Here is a 20,419-nt window from a genome sequence, read left to right on the forward strand (position 1 = left end):
GCCGTCATCCTGAGACTCGACGAGGAACCACCGGAACTGGTCGGAGCTCATGTGATGCCGACTCCTGGGGCATGGAGTGGAGGGAGGTGGAGATGAAGGGGTTGGAGAGGGGGCGGAGCTTGAGGGTGAGGGAATGGAGGGCGCGGACGATGGGGAGAGGGGAGGACTTGAGGGCGGAGGAGAGGATGTAGGAGTTCGGGAGGGGGTCAGGTGAGGAGGCGGGAGAGGTGGTGGAGGCCGTGGAGGGAGAGGGAGTAGAGGGGGAGGGAGGGGTCGGGGTGAGGTTGAGGAGGGGGAGGCGGTGGAGGGAGGAGTAGGATTTGGGAATGAAATTTGGGAAGGTCGAGTTTGAGAATTTAGGCGGGAAAACAAAATTTGGGAGGAAAGGGCGTACCCATGTATGATAAAACATCCTAGACGAAAAATTTCCGTCTAGGATGCATCCTAGACGGAAATTTCCGTCTAGGATGCTAGCCTCATTTAAAAATAAAAAAACAAAATACTAAAACCGTCTAGGATGCTATTGTAGACGGGAATTTCCGTCTAGAATATTTTTTCCTAGACGGAATATCCTAGACAGAAATTTTTCGTCTAGTTTAATAGTAAACTAGACGGAAAAAATTCTGTTTAGGATATTCCGTCTAAGATGTTGAATTTTCTACTAGTGATCTCTCCTTCTTCTACTCATCCTCCACCCCTTTTTTTCTTATACATCTCATCTCCCCTTTCCTCCTCTCTCCTCTCTCCTCTCTCCTTCCTTCTATTCTCTTTCATTTCCACCCTTTTCTTTCCTCCACTTTGAGGATAAATACTAAGTTTACATAATACATATTAAAATTTGACTTATCTGCTAATGATCCAAGACACATAATAATCTTATAGAATAGATGTTAATTAAATGGAGTAGCTGTTAGTTTATATAGTTAACATCAATATGTTAATCTTAACAGCTAATTCATATAGTTAACATATATTTGTTAAACTTAATAGCTAAGACATATAGTTGTTATCTATCTGTTAAACTTAACACCCGGGCCATATGGTTAACATCTATCTGTTAAACTTGACACAAATATTATAGAATTAATTTAACTATTGAACTTAGGTGTTAACTTTAACCGTCACGTGTTAACTTTGACATGATTTTAAAAGATAGTTGTTTTAGCTCAAAAGAGATGGTCTTTGAGTGATGTCGTGACGGTTGTGGGAGAAGATGAAGGATAGATGGGTGATGAAGAGAAAAAATAACAAAGAAGAGGCCATGGAGACAAAAAATAGTTGAGAAAGAACGACAAGAAAGAGAAGAAAGATGCAATGGGGGAGAGGTGTTGAGGAAAAAAGATAATGGTTGAAGAAAGAGGAGAAGAAAGAAAAATAATTCATGAGTTCATGAGTAAAAAAAACGATAAATGGTTGAGGACAAGAGTGTTAGATATTTTGTTAAGAAAAGACAACTTTGCCTTCATGAATAGTAATAAATTTTTGTAATTAAAACATATTTTAATTAGCAATTAAAAATATGTGTAACGGCTATATAATTATGGGAAACGTTATAAGATTTATGACGAACGTTACTGTATTAATTGCGGGTTTTGTAACGTCTCTTTCCAACACCATATATATATAGTCGTATGTTCAGCTTGGTTTTGATAAGGAAAACAACAAGTCTCTTCTCTCCTCTTCATATTATTTCTTCATAGTATTGGTTTTATTTTTGGGCAACTTTCTTCATCTGAGCAGAAACTCTGTACCCCCGCCCGAGTACAGAGGCCAGCCGATTCCGAGGGTTTTTACCGTTAGTAGAGAGGGGATCATCTGCGTCAGGGCGATAGGCGGGTCCTCAATTTTCTAGGACAGTGATTACACGACTGCTCCCAATCAGACCAGATTTAATTATTTATTTTTATTCGGATTTAATTTACATGCTAATTTAAGTTTATTTGGTAAATTTCTAACAATCTAGAAGATTGAGAAGTTTATAGATTTTGCTTTTAATCCGAAAAAATTATATTAAAAGTATTGTTCATCGTTTTTACTATTCATCCAAAAAATATATATTTCTTTCTGTTTAAAAAAAGAGAAAATTAATAATAGTTAATTTGTTGTAATTTGCTTTTCTTGCTCTTTTTTATTTGTTAACTAATAATTTAATTTAGTTGTTATTAAAATAAAAGGGAAAATTTTGTTACTGTTCACCGAGGGTTACTGTTCGCTCGGGGGAATTTTTCTGTTTATTAAGCAATTTTATTATTGTTCATCTAATCTAATTGATTTTATTATTTGTTAGCGTAACTAGTAATTAATACTATTAGTTAATTGCTGCAAAAAAAGGGTCACTGTTCATAAAATTCAGGCACTGTTTCATACTGTTCATAAAACTGTTTTATTACTTTATTTTAATTGCTGTAGTTTCTGGATGATCCATTTGCTAAGCACATTATTTCTTTAATTTGTAACTGATCTTTTATGATCTGCATGCTATATTTGTGCTATGTGACATGATATATATACATATACCTCTTAGTGATAAGAAGTGTGTAACTCATGTGTAAACAGATTGTTAATAAACTATCTATTTAAATATTAAATCTCTCTATGCTGTAATGCTTATCTGACATCTAAGACTCCTATCATCACATAATATATACCTGTATGTTTCCTATGCTTAGGAGTGAAATTCATCAACCAAGCATACATGGTTTTGGAATTTTGCATGCATGAGCGTTTAAATTACGTTTCCCCCCTAAAGTATTATATTTACATTAGTCAAAAGTATTGTATTTACATCAGTCACAATAATAAATTGTGACTAATATGACTATGTAATTGCTAACATAAATGCTCAAAAAATGTATTATTTATTGTTAATTCCTTTTTGTTTTATCAATCGTAAGGAAGGAAACCGTTACCAAATGTTTATTGTGTGAATCCATTGTTAATTAATTTCCTGCCAAGATACATGAGCAATATTGCTAATATGATTTTAAAAAACTTCAATTCATTAATTGATGTATACCAAACTCATTGTGAACAAACTTAAAGAAGTCAATACTGGAGTTGGACTCAAGATTGATACTAATAGCACATCTATATCAAATGGTAAGTTGTATATTCTTAAACCCTTTTATTTGATAATTGTTATATTTCCATATGAAACATGTTATATTCAAGCATGAATAAGATGATTGGAATTATGAGAATAATTTATATGCATAAATTAAATTTAGAAAGTCTCTTTTGTAGGCAACCAATTTAAATTTGGAAGGTCTCTTTTGTAGGCAACAAATTTAAATTTGAAAGGTCTCCCTTGTAAGCAACAAATTTGCAACTTCTTATAATACGAGAATTTAAAATTTATGCATATAAAATATGAAATATACTTTAAGATATGAAATCATATTATAAGGTTCTCTTGAATGCTTTGCATGTAACTAACTTTAAGATATGAAATCATATTATAAGGTTCTCTTGAATGCTTTGCATGTAACTATTAGTAATTTTATTCATGTATGTGCATATGCAAATGCTTTGCATGTAACTATTAGTAATTTTATTCATGTATGTGCATATGCATGCATGTAAAGATATAACTACAGTATTTTAGTTTCATATTAGTTTAAAATATTCAGATATTAAGGTCAAATTCTAATATGCACAAACTCTATGTAGTTACATATTCAGACATAGACTATGATTTTTATGATCATAGACGATGACCTTTTATGCTAACATGTTTTGATGTCCTATCATTTTAATATTGACTAGAAAGAGTAATTTTTATAGTTCTTCATTTAACTACATGTAATGCTTTCTCTTGAGATTTTAGGAAATGGTTAGAGTTGATATAAATATGCTCTATCAACTAATATGCCTAGTTACAGGAGATGTGATGAATCAATGTCCTGAAAAATCAAATCAAGAGGTATATCTTATATCTTCAATCTATATGATGAATAAAAGTTCAAAATCACTAAAGTTATATTGAAATTAGTCCATCAAATAATTAAAATTACTATTAGGTCCATTTATCCTTATAAGTTGCTGCAAATCAATCCCTCCTCTTGCTTCCTGTACTCTTTCCTGGAAAGATTGATTTAAAAAATGACTTAAACAAGAAGGGGACCTAATGTGAAATAAAGGACTAATTATAAAATAACTTGATAAATATATACAACGCCTACTAGGAAAAGTTATAATTCTAGACTTTGTAAAGTCTAAAAAGAATCTTGCTGATCCTTTGACTAAGGGATTATCCAGGAGTGTGGTTCTGGATTCATCGAGGGAGATGAGGTTAAGCCCATAGATGAGGTCACTGACAACGGTAACCCAACCCTTATTTGGAGACGTAGTCCCAATGTTGGTTCAATGTGGTAGACACAAACTGGACTAGTGACACTCGTGTGGAGCATCGATCCAGATATATTCATATATCACTATGTAGCTTGTGCTACTACCCCTTCTCTATGATGACGATGCTCTTATGATACAGCTGGCTAGGCTGAGTTTTACTCTTAATAACTCCAACATGTGTATTATGGAGGTATTAAATAAACAGCTATAGTATCCTTTGAGGACTTACCTACATGAGAGGAACCGTGATAGCCACGGTTAGGGGGGGGTAGGGGGGCAGGGCTGACCCCTAGAAACTTTCATGAGTCGGTTATTGTGAGCATGGTCTTAAACACTCAACCCGCTTTGCTCAATAGATGAAGACGTATTGTGTGCGTTTTTATCAATACCTGATTCAAGGGGCCTAATACAAGGCCTAGTCCATTATGTCCCTCAGGTGGCGATAAACTCACTAAGGAAAGGTTCAAAGCCGGAAGCTACCTCTCCCGAATTCACGATACGAAAGGTTGCACAACCTATATTTGTTTTATGATTTATTTATTGGTTTTGAGTTTTCAGTCAATATTGACTTTGGTTGGGGGGGGTGCTGTTAGATATTTTGTTAAGAAAATATAATTTTGCCTTCATGAATAGTAATAAATTTTTATAATTAAAACATGTTTTAATTAGCAATTAAAAATATATATAACGACTATATAATTATGGGGAACGTTACAAAATTTATGACGAACGTTATCGTATTAATTGCCGGTTTTGTAACGTCTCTTTCCAACACTATATATATAGTCGTATGTTGAGCTCGGTTTTGATAAGGAAAACAACAAGTCTCTTCTCTCTTCTTCATATTATTTCTTCATAGTATTGGTTTTATTTTTGGTTAACTTTCTTCATCTGAGCAGAAGCTCTGTACTCCCGTCCGAGTACAAAGCAACCAAATATCCCACTTGTTGTGTCCAGTACGAACTCAATCCACAACAAGTCGAGAACCCAAACGAGAGTCCAAACAATCTCACCCCCATCAACTAATCCAAACCGGCTGCATCTAAAAGACTGCCAACGTATCCTCTTGTCCAAGGAATCAAGCCGCCCGTAGTTCATCCAAATGGCCGTCAACGGCCTCAACAATCACGAATATGCAACAAGTTTCGACAATGATCAAACTTGTTGCTCGGAACCACCTTAGTGAGCATATCCGCCGGATTATCCTTCGTGTGGACTTTCACAATTTCCACATCGCCATCTTCAAGAACATCTCGAACGAAGTGATAACGAACGTCAATGTGCTTCGTCCTCGCATGAAAAACCTTATTCTTCGCCAAATAGATAGCACTCATGCTATCATAATGAATAGTGACGGACCGCTGCGATATACCAAGTTCCTCCAAAATTCCTCGAAGCCAAATAGCCTCCTTCACAGCCTCCGTAACCGTCATATACTCTGCCTCCGTCGTAGACAAAGCCACCGTCGACTGTAAGGTGCATCTTCAACACACCGACACATGGGTCAAAGTGAACACATACCCCATCGTAGACCGGCGCTTATCCAAATCCCCGGCATAATCCGAATCAACATAACCAATGCATAGCTGCCCACCTGTAGTGTCCCGCTCATAAACCAAACCAACATTGAGCGTACCTCGAATGTACCTCAAAATCCATTTCACGGCGTCCCAATGACCCACTCCTGGATCGTGCATGTATCTCGACACCATGCTCACCGCGTACATCAAGCTCCCAACTGCGCTCGCATATGGAGTCTTCGACATCAACTCACGATCTTCAACTGACTTTGGTGAAAGACCAGCTAAAAACTTCAAATGGGCTCCCAAAGGTACACTAACTGGCTTCGTATCCATGCTAACATGGAATCGCTGTAGAACCTTCTTCAAATAAGCCACTTGTGTCAAACAAATTCTGCCCTTATTCTTGTCTCTGCCGATCTCCATCCCTAAAATGCGCTTCGCCTCGCCCAAGTCCTTCATCTAAAACTCATTAGAAAGCTGAACTTTCAACTCATCTATAACCGACCTGGAAATAGAGGCAACCAACATGTCATCGACATAGAGCAACAAATAAATGTACACACCTTCTTTCAACTTGCGAAAATATACGCAAGGATCAAACTGGCTCCGAGTGTACGAATGACCAATCATAAAATCATCGAATCACATATACTACTGTCGAGGAGACTGCTTCAAACCGTATAGCGATTTCTTCAGTTTGCAAACTAATTTTTCCTTCCCTGCAGCTCGGAATCCCAATGGCTGAGTCATATATATTTCTTCATCAAGATCACCATGAAGAAATGTCATCTTCACATCCAACTGATCTAACTCCAAACCATACTGTGCCACCAAAGCTAGCAAAATCCGAATCGAAGAGTGCTTCACCACCAGAGAGAAAACCTTGTTATAATCTATTCCTTTGTCCTGTGCATAGCCCTTCGCAACCAACCTAGCCTTGAATCTCAATGGAGTGTCTTCAATACCCTCCTTCTTCGTGTATACCCACTTGCAACCAATTGTCTTCCACCCCTTTGGAAGCTCAACAAGCTCCCATGTATCGTTCTTATGAAGAGATTCCATCTCCTCCTGCATAGCCATCTGCCACGAATCAACCTCCGAACTCTGTTCAGCCTCTCTGAATGTAGGCACCAACTCATCGATACTCTCCACCGGAAGTGCATACGCAACTGTGTCGGCATACCGTGCTAGCATCTGTATGTTTCTCCTCTGTCTCCGAACCGCAATAGAATCCTGATCCTGATCCGTCGGTTCCTAATCCTGCACATTTGTACTGGTATCTTCCGTATCACCGTCGTGCTCGCCTGGCATCACCTCAGTCGGCACCTGCATGGATACTGTACCATCTGGATAATGTGGAGCTGCATCGATCTCCACCACCTACGATAACTCCTCCGTCGGGTTGCTCTCCACCTGATGAGAGCTGGGAAGCTTCAAGATAGAAGTCTCATCGAATGTAACGTCCCTACTCAGCACAATCTTCTTATCCACTGGATCCCAAAGCTTGTATCCCTTGATACCACGCTTGAATCCTACAAATATGGCCTTCCTAGCTCGAGGTTCTAATTTATCAGTTCTAACATGATAATATGCAGGGCACCAAAATACCTTGAGCTGGTCATAGTCATGTGCTGGCTTTCCCGACCATATCTCCATAGGGGTCTTCCCCTCAATCGCAGATGAATGCAGCCTATTAATGAGGTGGCTCGCATATGTAAGTGCCTCAACCCAAAAGATCTTCTCCAAACCACTCTGCGACAATAAGCATCATATCTTCTTCAGTAAAAACCGATTCAACCTCTTTGCCACCCCATTTTGCTGCGGTGTATGACTAACCGTGAAGTGCCTCTATATGCCCTCGTCTCGACATAGCTGCAGAAAGGGGTCTGAAGTATATTCACCACCGTTGTCGGATCGCAACGTCTTGATCTTTCTCCCAGTCTGCAGTTCTAATCTCTTCTTCCACTCCACAAACAAATCTAGGACTTCACTCTTCTTCGTCATGGTGTACACCCAACAACGCCTAGAATAGTCATCTACAAAAGTGACGAACCAATGTCGACCACCAAGTGTTATAGTCTTGGTGGGACCCCAAACGTCTGTGTGCACGTAGTCCAGGATGCCCCTCGTCTGATGAATGACAGTCCCGAACTTCACCTTCATCTTCTTGCCAAGAACATAATGCTCACAGAACTCAATCTTCCCACTCTTGGCTCCCTTCAATAGCCCCTGCTTACAAAATGCCTGCAGTGACTTGTCACCTGTGTGCCCCAACCTATAGTGCCAAAGTCTGCTCGTGTTCGCTTCTGAAATAGCCGAAGCAACCTGGCCAATCTCGGTGCTACCCTTCAGATAATACAAATTCCGATTGTGGACTCCCTTCATCACTACCAATGATCCCTTAATAACCTTCGCTACAGCATTTTCGAAAGTCACTTTGAATCCCTTCGCCTCCAAAGCTCCAACTGAGATAAGATTTTTCTTCAGTTGAGGAACAAATCTCACCTCTTTCAACTCACGGACTACTCCATCGTGCATCCTAATCCGCACGGTACCTATCCCACAAACGCCACAGGATTGATCATTTCCCATGACAACAACACCCCCGTCGACTTTCTCAAAAGATGCAAACCAGTCTCGTCTAGGGGTCACATGATAAGTAGCGCCGGAATCAAGCATCCAATCTGATGCATCCACATGGTTCACCTCTGGAGTAATCAATAGAGAAAAGCACGAATCATCAGAATCATCGCCTTTCGCAACATTCACCTCATTGGCCTTCGGGCCCTTTTTCTTGCCATTCTCCTTCTCATTGAGCTTCGGGCAGTCTCTCTTCCAATATCCCTGCTCCTTGCAGAATGCACATTGGTTCTTTGTTAATTGGTGGCGTCCTCTAGACTTTGATCTTCCTCTATTACCACCTTTCGGATATGGGCTTCTACCTCTCGTCGACAAGGCCTCGCCTGAAGTACTAGCGCGAGAAGTCTCCTTGTCCTTCCTCCTCAAATTATAGTTCGTCAAAGCGTTAGTTACTTCACTATAACTGATAGAAGATCTCCCATTTAACAAAGTGAGCACGAAGGTATCATACTCCTCATCCGGTAAGGAGCCCAACAAAATAATCACCTTGTACTCATCCAATATCTTCTCATCAACATTCGCCAAGTCTGACAACAACTTAGTGTAGTTGTTCACATGAGCCACAAGCGAGGTGCCTCTGGACATCTGGAATCTGAATAACCTACGCTGCAAGTGCAACCGGTTCTCAACACTCTTTGTAAGGTACTTATTGTTGAGAATTTCCCGCATCTTCATCGCAGACGTCACCCCAATCACATCATACTTCAGCTCCTGTTCTAAACAAGACCTGATCACCCCACAAGCATTTCTATTCATGTTCTCCCATACCGCCTCTTCATATTTAGGTGGGCTCTCGTGGACCATGATGGTCTCTTCCAAGTTTTGAGCATTGAGCGCATCCTGTACGTCGCTCATCCACAAATCAAAGTTAATTTTGCCATCATACTTCACCACACTAATCTTAGTGTTCTGAAAACCAACTTATATTGTACTCGCCATCGATTTGCTGCTTTCACCTTCTTCTCCAATTGCGAACTAACTCCAAATTGTAGAGAAATAATAAATTTGATAGAAATTAGGAACCACCCAGCTGAACCCTAGATCGGATTCCAAATAGATCTCCTGTCCACACGAGGAAAGCGAAATCTCCAACGGCAACTCCTAATGCTATCTCCACCGAAGCCGAGAACTTCAAGAACTAAGCTTCACACAAGAATTTTCCTCCACCAAAAAACCCTAGATCTGAAATCTGGGCTCTGATACCACTTGTTGTGCACAGCGGAAATTTCGGCAGTACTTCGGCATCACAACAAGAGAGTCAGGTCGCAATAAGAATTCTTGTTTATCAAAGGGAATAAGAATCTGAAGCGTAATATCCTATCAAAGCGGGATATTATCTCTTCCTCTCGTTAGCTCTAGGACTGCGCGTCGAGGGAACCTAAAAGCTATTACAAATCACACAAATAGCGATACAACCAATTTTTACGTGGTTCGACAAATTGCCTACGTCCACGGGGCAAGGAGGGGGAGATCTACTATTAGAGGGAGAGAACACAACTAGGGTTTACAATCACTCAATCTAAACCCTCACACAAAACTCTCAAATCCCTCACACAATATCTCTCTACAAAAGGATGCACAAACCAAAGAAGAGACTGCTCAAAAACAAAACAAAAAAAAAAACAGAAAATGACTGCGATTCTATACCCTCTGCAATGTCTTCTTCTGCCGCGCAAAAGAATACACCAAGCGCAAATCTCCTCGCCGCCCAAATAATTCCTTGCCACGCACACAACCCTTATGAAATAATAGCGAGTTATATATTATTCATACTATATATTATATATATACTTATTATATATAATATATATAATATAATATTATATATATATATATATATTATAATATATTATATATATTATATATATATATAATTATATATATATACTATATACTTATATAATATATATACGTAAAACGGTCGTGGCCGGCCCTTCATCACGCGGAAACGAAACCGCGGAACAAAATGCTCAGCAGTGATGGGCTGTAGGTCCCACTCCCCCACCTCACACAAACGACATTTCATCTAGGATGTATCCTAGACGAAAATTCGGTCTAGGATGTTTATAGCATCCTAGACGGAATTTCCATCTAGCATACATCCTAGACAGAAATTCGGTGTAGGATGTTTATGGGTCAGAGGAGTTCGGGGAGCTAGAGACGATGCTGATAAGGATGGAGAGTTATAAGTACTTGCTTGGGTGCTTGCAGACGCCGACCGCGTGGTCGGTTGGGATCTTGTAGGAGAAAGATCAGGAGGTTGCTAGCAGTGGAGCGGCGAAGCGGCCGAAGAGCAGGTGGAGTGCATGATGATGGAGAAACAGCCCCAGGTGGAACGATGCGCGCTTCTAGACGCGCTGGTGGCGGGGGAAGATAGCGGGCTGGCCTTGGTAGGCTAGCTCGCTTTGCTAGGCTTGCCCTGGTGAAAAACCAAAGCTAGGGTTTTAGGTTAAGTTATTTTTTAGTTTTGGATAAGAAAATTATGAGATCTAGGGGTTTTTTTGTTGGGGGGGGGGCGGCGGAGGAATATGAGGAACAGAGGGGTTTATGGAGAGGGAGTTGGGTGGGAATTTTTAGAGGTGGTGGCAAGAGGGGATTTGGAGCATTGGATTGGGTTTCAGGCGGACGGCAGAGATTGAGTTTGGGCCGAGCACGCGGAGCGCTATCAGTGACGTTGATATGCTTTTGTCTATTTTAAAATTTTTTTCGAGTGGATCCCACTATCCTAGATGGAATATTCAGAGGATAGTGGGGCCCACTCGAAAAAAGTTTAATTTTTTGTGTGGGTCCCATTATCAGAATATTCCGTCTAGGATAATAGGACCCACTCGAATAAAATAATATAATTGTATAATTTTGTCTAGGATAATCTTTCTAGACTGTTTTTCATCTAGGGTGTTACATCCTAGACGGAGTGTCGTAAACATAATTTTTTTCGTCTAGAATATAGGTATTCTAGACGGAAAAATTTTCGTCTATGATATTTTGTTTAGAATGCCTCGTTTTTTACTAGTGAATAATAATTTATAAGCGTAATAAAAAATATCGTGTTTTAATCTATCTACTTTACTATTTTTCTTATCTATTCCCTAATTGAGGAATTTCAACACTTTCATTTTAAAAAAAAGTCCATTCTCCTTAAAAAGTATTTTACGAAAAACCTCAGATAATTTACCAGATAAGTTTTCCCTCAAAAGGAGAAATATTGTATACGTTATTCATTTTCATGCCATGCTATATGGTAAAAAATGCTATTTTATAGTGTCAACATATAAATACTATTTTTAAAAAATATATTTTACAATAACAAATTATTTTCATTTTAAATTCCCACATAATCGTGCAAATTATACTACAGTTTCAGCATTTTATTTATGATAAAGATTTTTTTTTCTCAGACCATCTATTTCCGTTTTAGAGAATTAAATTCAAAACTATAGCCTCCGGATAATAATAAATTGAAAAAGCACTTTTTACGCCCGTGCACAAAATGAGCCAGTGTCCCTCGTGGCCGATACAACTGAAAACTTAGTTATTTTAGTTGCCAGCAAACACCTGTAACTGGAGATGGACCTGGGCCCACATGAACTCACGTGAGGTCACGTGCTATTTTTGGAAGGATGCAAATCGTTGGTGGGGTATTGGCGTGCAAACCTCAAATACATAAAAGCCAAGGTTGAATTTGCAAGAAAGGACAAGAAATGGTGAAGCGGTTAGAATTTTGTGTTCAGCTGGACCCGCGACCCATTAGTACAACATTGTGCTAAATTTTTGGGTGTTAAACCCAAACATTGACCCCCATTAACTTAAAATCTGCCCGCTTTGAAAATTGCTTTTAAACCTGAATTATCAAGCTGAATTATTTTTAAATCCAGGCTGTGTATTTTAGCAATTTAGCGTACAACAACTTATAGTAGCATCTTACCGATAAAATAATGCCGCTTATTAGACTGCTAAAATACATATTCAATAATACCTAATATTTATATCCTAAGTTGAAGATCTAAAAACTTCACATTGACATTATTTTAAAAAGGATAATTTTCACAAGTGAATTTTATTTGGTCCATGGCCAAAATTTTTTCTGTCACGTGGGAATCACGTGACTTGTTAAAGTTAATGGTGTCAATTTAACGCAAAAAAATGTAGAGGAGCCATACATAATTTTAAATTTTTAGGAGATTATATGCAAGCTATCCCGATGATCAGCACATTAGTTCCAAAAAGCGGGTGCGGCCCGGCGCTCGGCGTCGCCGTTTGGCGGGCCATGTGATCCCCGTAAACAGTACCCGGCGGGCCCGGCCCGAGGCCGGAACAGTTAAAATTTTTTATTTTTTTTATTTTTTTTATTTCTTATATTATAACATATATGTAGTATGATATATATTGTATATATATATATATATCATATATATATAGTTATATATATATATATATACTACTATATAATAGTTTGAGAGAGAGATGAGAGAGAGAGAGCAAAATGATGGAGAACCTTATAGGTACCAAGTTGCTTAAAGCAACTTGGTAGTATGTGGTCCTAATCTTGCCCCTTACATCACACCTCGAAGATAAGCCTCACCCACCCTTCACCAACTCCAATATAGATGTATGACAAGATTAGGCACACATCATACCAAGTTTTGAGCAACTTGTACAAGTTTCTCCATTTTTTCTCTATATATATATTATATATAGTATTCTATATATATATCATATATACTAATATATAATATATATATATATATATATTATATATATTATATAGTATATATATATTAAGACTCTCTTCTTAGACTATATTATATATTATGTATACGCCTCTTAGATATATAATAAATGTATAAATATGCCCTCTGTAATATATGTATAAGTAATATAAGTATACAATTATACTCTCTCTAATATATTATATATATATATATATACTATATTATAAATATATACTATATATATATATATATATATATATATAGTATATATTTATACTATATATTATATATAACTATAGTATATATATATAAGATACTCTCTCTCTTAGTATATTAAGTATATAATAAGATATATCTCTCTTAGTATAATATAGTATATATATAATATATGATAAGTATATATAAAGTAGTACCAGTGTTACTCTTTTATATAGTATATTCCAGTATACTCTCTTATTTATTTATATTCTCTTATATAATTATATATATATATATATAATATATATAAACGAATATATATATATATTATATATATATATATATATAAATATATATATATATATATATATATATATATATATATATATATATATATATTATATATTAAATATAGTATTATATATATATATATAAGTATAATGTATAAGTATACTCTCTCTTATATATGTATAATATATGTATAAGTATATATAAGTATACTCTCTCTTATATATGTATAATATATGTGTGTATATATAAGTTTATATGTGTGTGTGTTTTTATGTATAATACAATTTGTTTATGTAATTACTATAAGTATTTACAATTTGTTTATGTATAATATATGTATATGTGTGTCAGTGTGTGTGTGTATATATATACATATACATATATTGAATGACATGAATACTTTGGGCTACTTAGTATATAAGTATATATAAATATAAGTATATTCTCTCTTATATATGTTTATATCTCTTATATAATTATATATATGTATAAGTATGCTCTCTCTTATATATGTGTACAGTGTATACTCTCTCTTATATATATATTTATATTCTCTCTCTCTTAGTATATAAGTATACTTATATATACACATATATAAACATAAACTTATATGTACATATATAAGTATATTTATATAATAGTATAAATACATATAAGAGTATAAATATATATTTATATATCTATACATATATATAAACATAAACTTATATGTACATATAATATAATTATATTTATATAAGAGTATAAATATATATATACTATTATATAAATATAATTTTTATGTTTTATTGTTTTTTAAAATTTTTAAAAAAATAAAAAAATAAAAAAACAAAAAAATCCGGGCGGGCCCGGGCCCGGGCCCGACCCGGACCACCCGGGCCCGGGTCCGGGCTTGGGTTTTGCCCGGCCCGGGCCCGGTTTTCCGGGCCGGGCCGAGCCGGGCCGGATGGACAGCCCTACAGACAATCTTATGAAATTTATCCATTTAGAAAGGGTTAGGTTAGTTGTGAGATAGACCCCTTGAACTTGATGAGGATTTTAGTATCCCATCTACTACAATCTTCGCATTCGAAATCCAACCAACAATTCACAAGATTAAAACAAGCACAATTAAGACGAAAGAATAGATCAAGATTTACGTGGTTCGCTCGACCAACTTCGATCAACATCCACAGAGCAACAATACAAGAAATCCATTATATACTAGGGAGAACTATAAAAGAATCACTCAACCCTCATCTCTCAATCTCACATACATAATTAACTCTTATATTCTCTCCAAAGCACTCTCCTTACAATCTTTTGAACGAATAAAGATTGCAAAACCTCATTCAATATTGTACTTTTTTGTACGGATAAAGACTATGAAACATTCACCTCTTGAACACTATTCTTGAATTCGACTACATTCTCTGCTAACCCTAGTGTACAAAAATAGAGGCTTTCTTCGTCTTTCCTTGGTTTTTCCTCTGACTATAAAAGACTAAATATAGAAAAATCAAAACCCTATTTCTAGCCTAACTTCCTAATTAGAATATAATTTAAACTAATTATCATGATAAGACCTAATCTCTTAATCATGATAGACCTCTAATTCTATCTAACTTTCACAACAGTTATACAAATAAGTAAAGACACAATCTCAACACTACTATTGCATAATTACGGATAGAGGATCATCAATTCTACTTTTGTAGATAGATACCCTCAGTAAATTTTTTTATTCTTTTACCCTCATAAAAAGATAGAGTTTTTATGACATATAGACCTCCTAAAGATAAAAGAATTAAGAAAATATAAAGTGAGGGCTCCATATGTGACAATAGAACTTGTTAACGCGTTTTTACAATTCTTGTGGGGGCCACAGAGTGCATGTGTCTCTTTTCCAATCCCGTGAACACTGAATATAACAGGCCCACCCGATCCAATGTCCCAGCTAAATAGCTTGTAATTAGTCATCTAGGGTAGCGCGAGGTGTAGCGCGAGCTGGGTTTGTTCACGCGGCTGCAGGAGATTTTTTTTGAGGCCGGCTGTGTTCAAGTACGAAAGTGTAGGAGTTCTTTTGTGCGGCTGCAGAAAGAAATAGTGCAGTACTTTTGTGCTTTTGTGAGAGATATTTGTGAGGGATTTGAGAGTTTTGTGTGAGGGTTTAGATTGAGAGTGATTGTAAACCCTAGTTGTATTCTCTCCCTCTATTAGTAGATCTCCCCCCTCCTTGCCCCGTGGACGTAGGCAATTTGCTGAACCACGTAAAATTGGTTGTACTGCTATTTGTGTGATTTGTAATAGCTTTTAGGTTCCCTCGACGCGCAGTCCTAGAGCTGACGAGAGGAAGAACTAATATCTCACTTTGATGAGATATTAGGCTTCAGATTCTTGTTCCCTTTGAGAACCAAGAATTCTTATTGCGACCTAACTCTTGTTGTGCTGCCGAAGTGCTGCCGAAATTTCCGCTGCACGCAACAAGTGGTATCAGAGCCCAGATTTCAGATCTAGGGTTTTTTGGTGGAGGAAGATTTTGTGTGAAGCTTGGTTCTTGGAGGTCTAGGCTTCGGTGGAGATAGCATTAGGAGTTGCCGTTGGAGATTTCGCTTTCCTCGTGTGGATAGGAGATCTATTTGGAATCCGATCTAGGGTTCAGTTGGGTGGTTCCTAATTCTATCAAATTTGTTCTTTCTCTACAATTTGGAGTTAGTTTGCAATGGGAGAAGAAGGTGAAAGCAGCAAATCGATGGCGAGTACAATACAAGTTGGTTTTCAGAACACTAAGATTAGTGTGGTGAAGTATGACGGCAAAATCAACTTTGGTTTGTGGATGAGCGACGTACAGGATGCGCTCAATGCTCAGAATCTGGAAGAGACCATCATGGTCCACGAGAGGCCACCTAAATATGAAGAGGCGGTATGGGAGAAAATGAATAGGAACGCTTGTGGGGTGATCAGGTCCTGTTTGGAACAGGAGCTGAAGTATGATGTGATTGGGGTGACGTCTGCGATGAAGATGTGGGAAATTCTCAACAATAAGTACCTTACGAAGAGTGTTGAGAACCGATTGCACTTGCTGCGTAGGTTATTCAGATTCCAGATGTCCAGAGGCACCTCGCTTGCGGCTCATGTGAACAACTATACGAAGTTGTTGTCGGACTTGGCGAATGTTGATGAGAAGATATCGGATGAGTACAAGGCGATTATTTTGTTGGGCTCCTTACCGGATGAGGAGTATGATACCTTCGTGCTCACTTTGTTGAACGGGAGATCTTCTATCAGCTATAGTGAAGTGACTAACGCTTTGACAAATTACGATTTGAGGAGGAAGGATAAAGAGACTTCCCGCGCTAGTACTTCGGGAGAGGCCTTGTCGACGAGAGGCAGAAGACCATATCCGAAAGGTGGTTACAGAGGGAGGTCAAAGTCTAGAGGCCGCCACCAATTAACAAAGAACCAATGTGCATTCTGCAAAGAGCATGGACATTGGAAGAGAGACTGCCCAAAGCTCAAGGAGAAAGAGAATGGCAAGAAAAAAGGCCCGAAGGCCAATGAGGTGAATATTGCGAAAGGCGATGATTCCGATGATTCGTGCTTTTCTCTACTGATTACTCCGGAGGTGAACCATGTGGATGCATCAGATTGGATGCTTGATTCCGGCGCTACCTTTCATGTGACCCCTAGGCGAGACTGGTTTGCATCTTTTGAGAAAGTCGACGGGGGCGTTGTTGTCATGGGAAATGATCAATCCTGTGGCGTTTGTGGGATAGGTACCGTACGGATTAGGATGCATTGAAGGAGGTGAGATTTGTTCCTCAGCTGAAGAAGAATCTTATCTCAGTCGGAGCTTTGGAGGCGAAGGGATTCAAGGTGACTTTCGAAAACGCTGTAGCGAAGGTTACTAAGGGATCATTGGTGGTGATGAAGGGAGTCCGCAATCGGAATTTGTATTATCTGAAGGGAAGCACCGAGATTGGCCAGGTTGCTTCGGCTATTTCAGAAGCGGACATGAGCAGACTTTGGCACTATAAGTTGGGGCACACAAGTGACAAGTCACTGCAGGCATTTTGTAAGCAGGGGCTATTGAAGACAGCCAAGAGTAGGAAGATTGAGTTCTGTGAGCATTATGTTCTTGGCAAGAAGACGAAGGTAAAGTTCGAGACTGCCATTCATCAGATGAGGGGCATCCTGGACTACGTGCACACAGACGTTTGGGGTCCCACCAAGACTGTAACACTTGGTGGTCGATATTGGTTCGTCACTTTTGTAGATGACTATTCTAGGCGTTGTTGGGTGTACACCATGACGAAGAAGAGTGAAGTCCTAGATTTGTTTGTGGAGTGGAAGAAAAGATTGGAACTGCAGACTGAGAGAAAGATCAAGACGTTGCGATCCGACAACGGTGGTGAGTATACTTCTGACCCCTTTCAGCAGCTATGTCGAGACGAGGGCATAGAGAGATACTTCACAGTTAGTCATACACCGCATCAAAATGGGGTGGCAGAGAGGTTGAATCGGTCTTTACTGGAGAAGATCCGATGCTTATTGTCGCAGAGTGGTTTGGAGAAGATCTTTTGGGCTGAGGCACTTACATATGCGAGCCACCTCATTAATAGGCTGCCTTCATCTGTGATTGAGGGGAAAACCCCTATGGAGATGTGGTCGGGAAAGCCAGCACATGACTATGACCAGCTCAAGGTATTCGGGTGCCCTGCATATTATCATGTTTAAACTGATAAATTGGAACCTCGAGCTAGGAAGGCCATATTTGTAGGATTCAAGCGTGGTGTCAAGGGATACAAGCTTTGGGATCCAGTTGATAAAAAGATTGTTCTGAGTAGGGACGTCACATTTGATGAGGCTTCTATCTTGAAGCTTCTCAGCTCTCATCAGGTGGAGAGCGACCCGACGGAGGAGATATCACAGGTGGTGGAGATTGATGCAGCTCCACATTGTCCAGATGGTACAATATCCATGCAGGTGCCGACTGAGGTGACGCCAGGCGAGCACGACGGTGACACGGAGGATACGAGTACAAATGTGCAGGATCAGGAACCGACGGCTTAGGTTCAGGATTCTATTGCGGTTCGGAGACATAGGAGAAACATACAGATGCCAGCACGGTATGCCGACACAGTTACGTATGCACTTCCAGTGGAGAGTATCGATGAGTTGGTGCCTACTACATTCAGAGAGGCCGAGCACAGTTCGGAGGCTGATTCGTGGTAGGTGGCTATGCAGGAGGAGATGGAATCTCTTCATAAGAACGATACATGGGAGCTTGTTGAGCTTCCAAAGGGGCGAAAGATAATTGGTTGCAAGTGGGTATACACGAAGAAGGAGGGCATTGAGGGCACTCCATTGAGATTCAAAGCTAGGTTAGTTGCGAAGGGCTATGCACAGGAGGAAGGTATTGACTATAATGAGGTTTTCTCTCCGGTGGTGAAGCATTCTTCGATTCGGATTTTGCTAGCTTTGGTGGCACAGTATGGTTTGGAGTTAGATCAGTTGGATGTGAAGACGGCATTTCTTCATGGTGATCTTGATGAAAACATATATATGACTCAGCCATTGGGATTCCGAGCTGCAGGGAAAGATAAGTTGGTTTGCAGGTTGAAGAAATCGCTATACGGTTTGAAGCAGTCTCCTCGACAGTGGTATAGGCGATTTGATGGTTTTATGCTTGGTCATTCGTACACTCGGAGCCAGTTTGATCCTTGCATATATTTTCACAAGTTGAAGGGAGGTGCGTATATTTATTTGTTGCTCTATGTCGATGACATGTTGGTTGCCTCTGTTTCCAGGTCGGCTATAGATGAATTGAAAGTTCAGCTTTCAAATGAGTTTGAGATGAAAGACTTGGGTGAGGCGAAGCGTATTCTAGGGATGGAGATCGGCAGAGAGAAGAAGAAAGGCAGAATTTGTTTGACACAGGTGGCTTATTTGAAGAAGGTTCTACAGCGATTCCATGTTAGCATAGATACGAAGCCAGTTAGTGTACCATTTGGAACCCATTTGAAGCTTTCAGCTGGCCTCTCACCGAAGTCAGTTGAAGACCGTGAGTTGATGTCGAAGACTCCATATGCGAGCGCAGTTGGGAGCTTGATGTACGCAATGGTATGTACGAGACCAGATTTATCACAGGCGGTGAGCATGGTTTCGAGATACATGCACGATCCAGGAGTGGGTCATTGGGACGTCGTGAAATGGATTTTGAGGTACATTCGAGGTACGCTCAATGTTGGTTTAGTTTATGAGCGGGACACTACAGGTGGGCAGCTATGCATTGGCTATGTTGATTCGGATTATGTCGGGGATTTGGATAAGCGCCGGTCTACGACGGGGTATGTGTTTACTTTGACCCGTGCGCCGGTGTGTTGGAGAAGCACCTTACAGTCGACGGTGGCTTTGTCTACGACGGAGGCAGAATATATGGCAGTTACGGAGGCTGTGAAGGAGGCTATTTGGCTTCGAGGACTTTTGAAGGAGGCTATTTGGCTTCGAGGACTTTACGGAGGCTGTGAAGGAGGCTATTTGGCAATAGTAAAATGGTCTATTCGCAGTTAACCCTTTTAAAAAGTATAGGCATCCTTATTGTTTAATATCCCACATTTTGCTGCCGGGTGACAATATCACGTGGAACTTTCTACTTGTCAGTAAAGGCTGTAATTCCCTATTGAATGATGAGGTATACGGATTTATCTTGTCAATTTTTTATTT

Source organism: Asparagus officinalis, unplaced genomic scaffold (assembly GCF_001876935.1).
Source record: "Asparagus officinalis unplaced genomic scaffold, Aspof.V1 AsparagusV1_Un43, whole genome shotgun sequence".
Classification (NCBI taxonomy): domain Eukaryota; kingdom Viridiplantae; phylum Streptophyta; class Magnoliopsida; order Asparagales; family Asparagaceae; genus Asparagus; species Asparagus officinalis.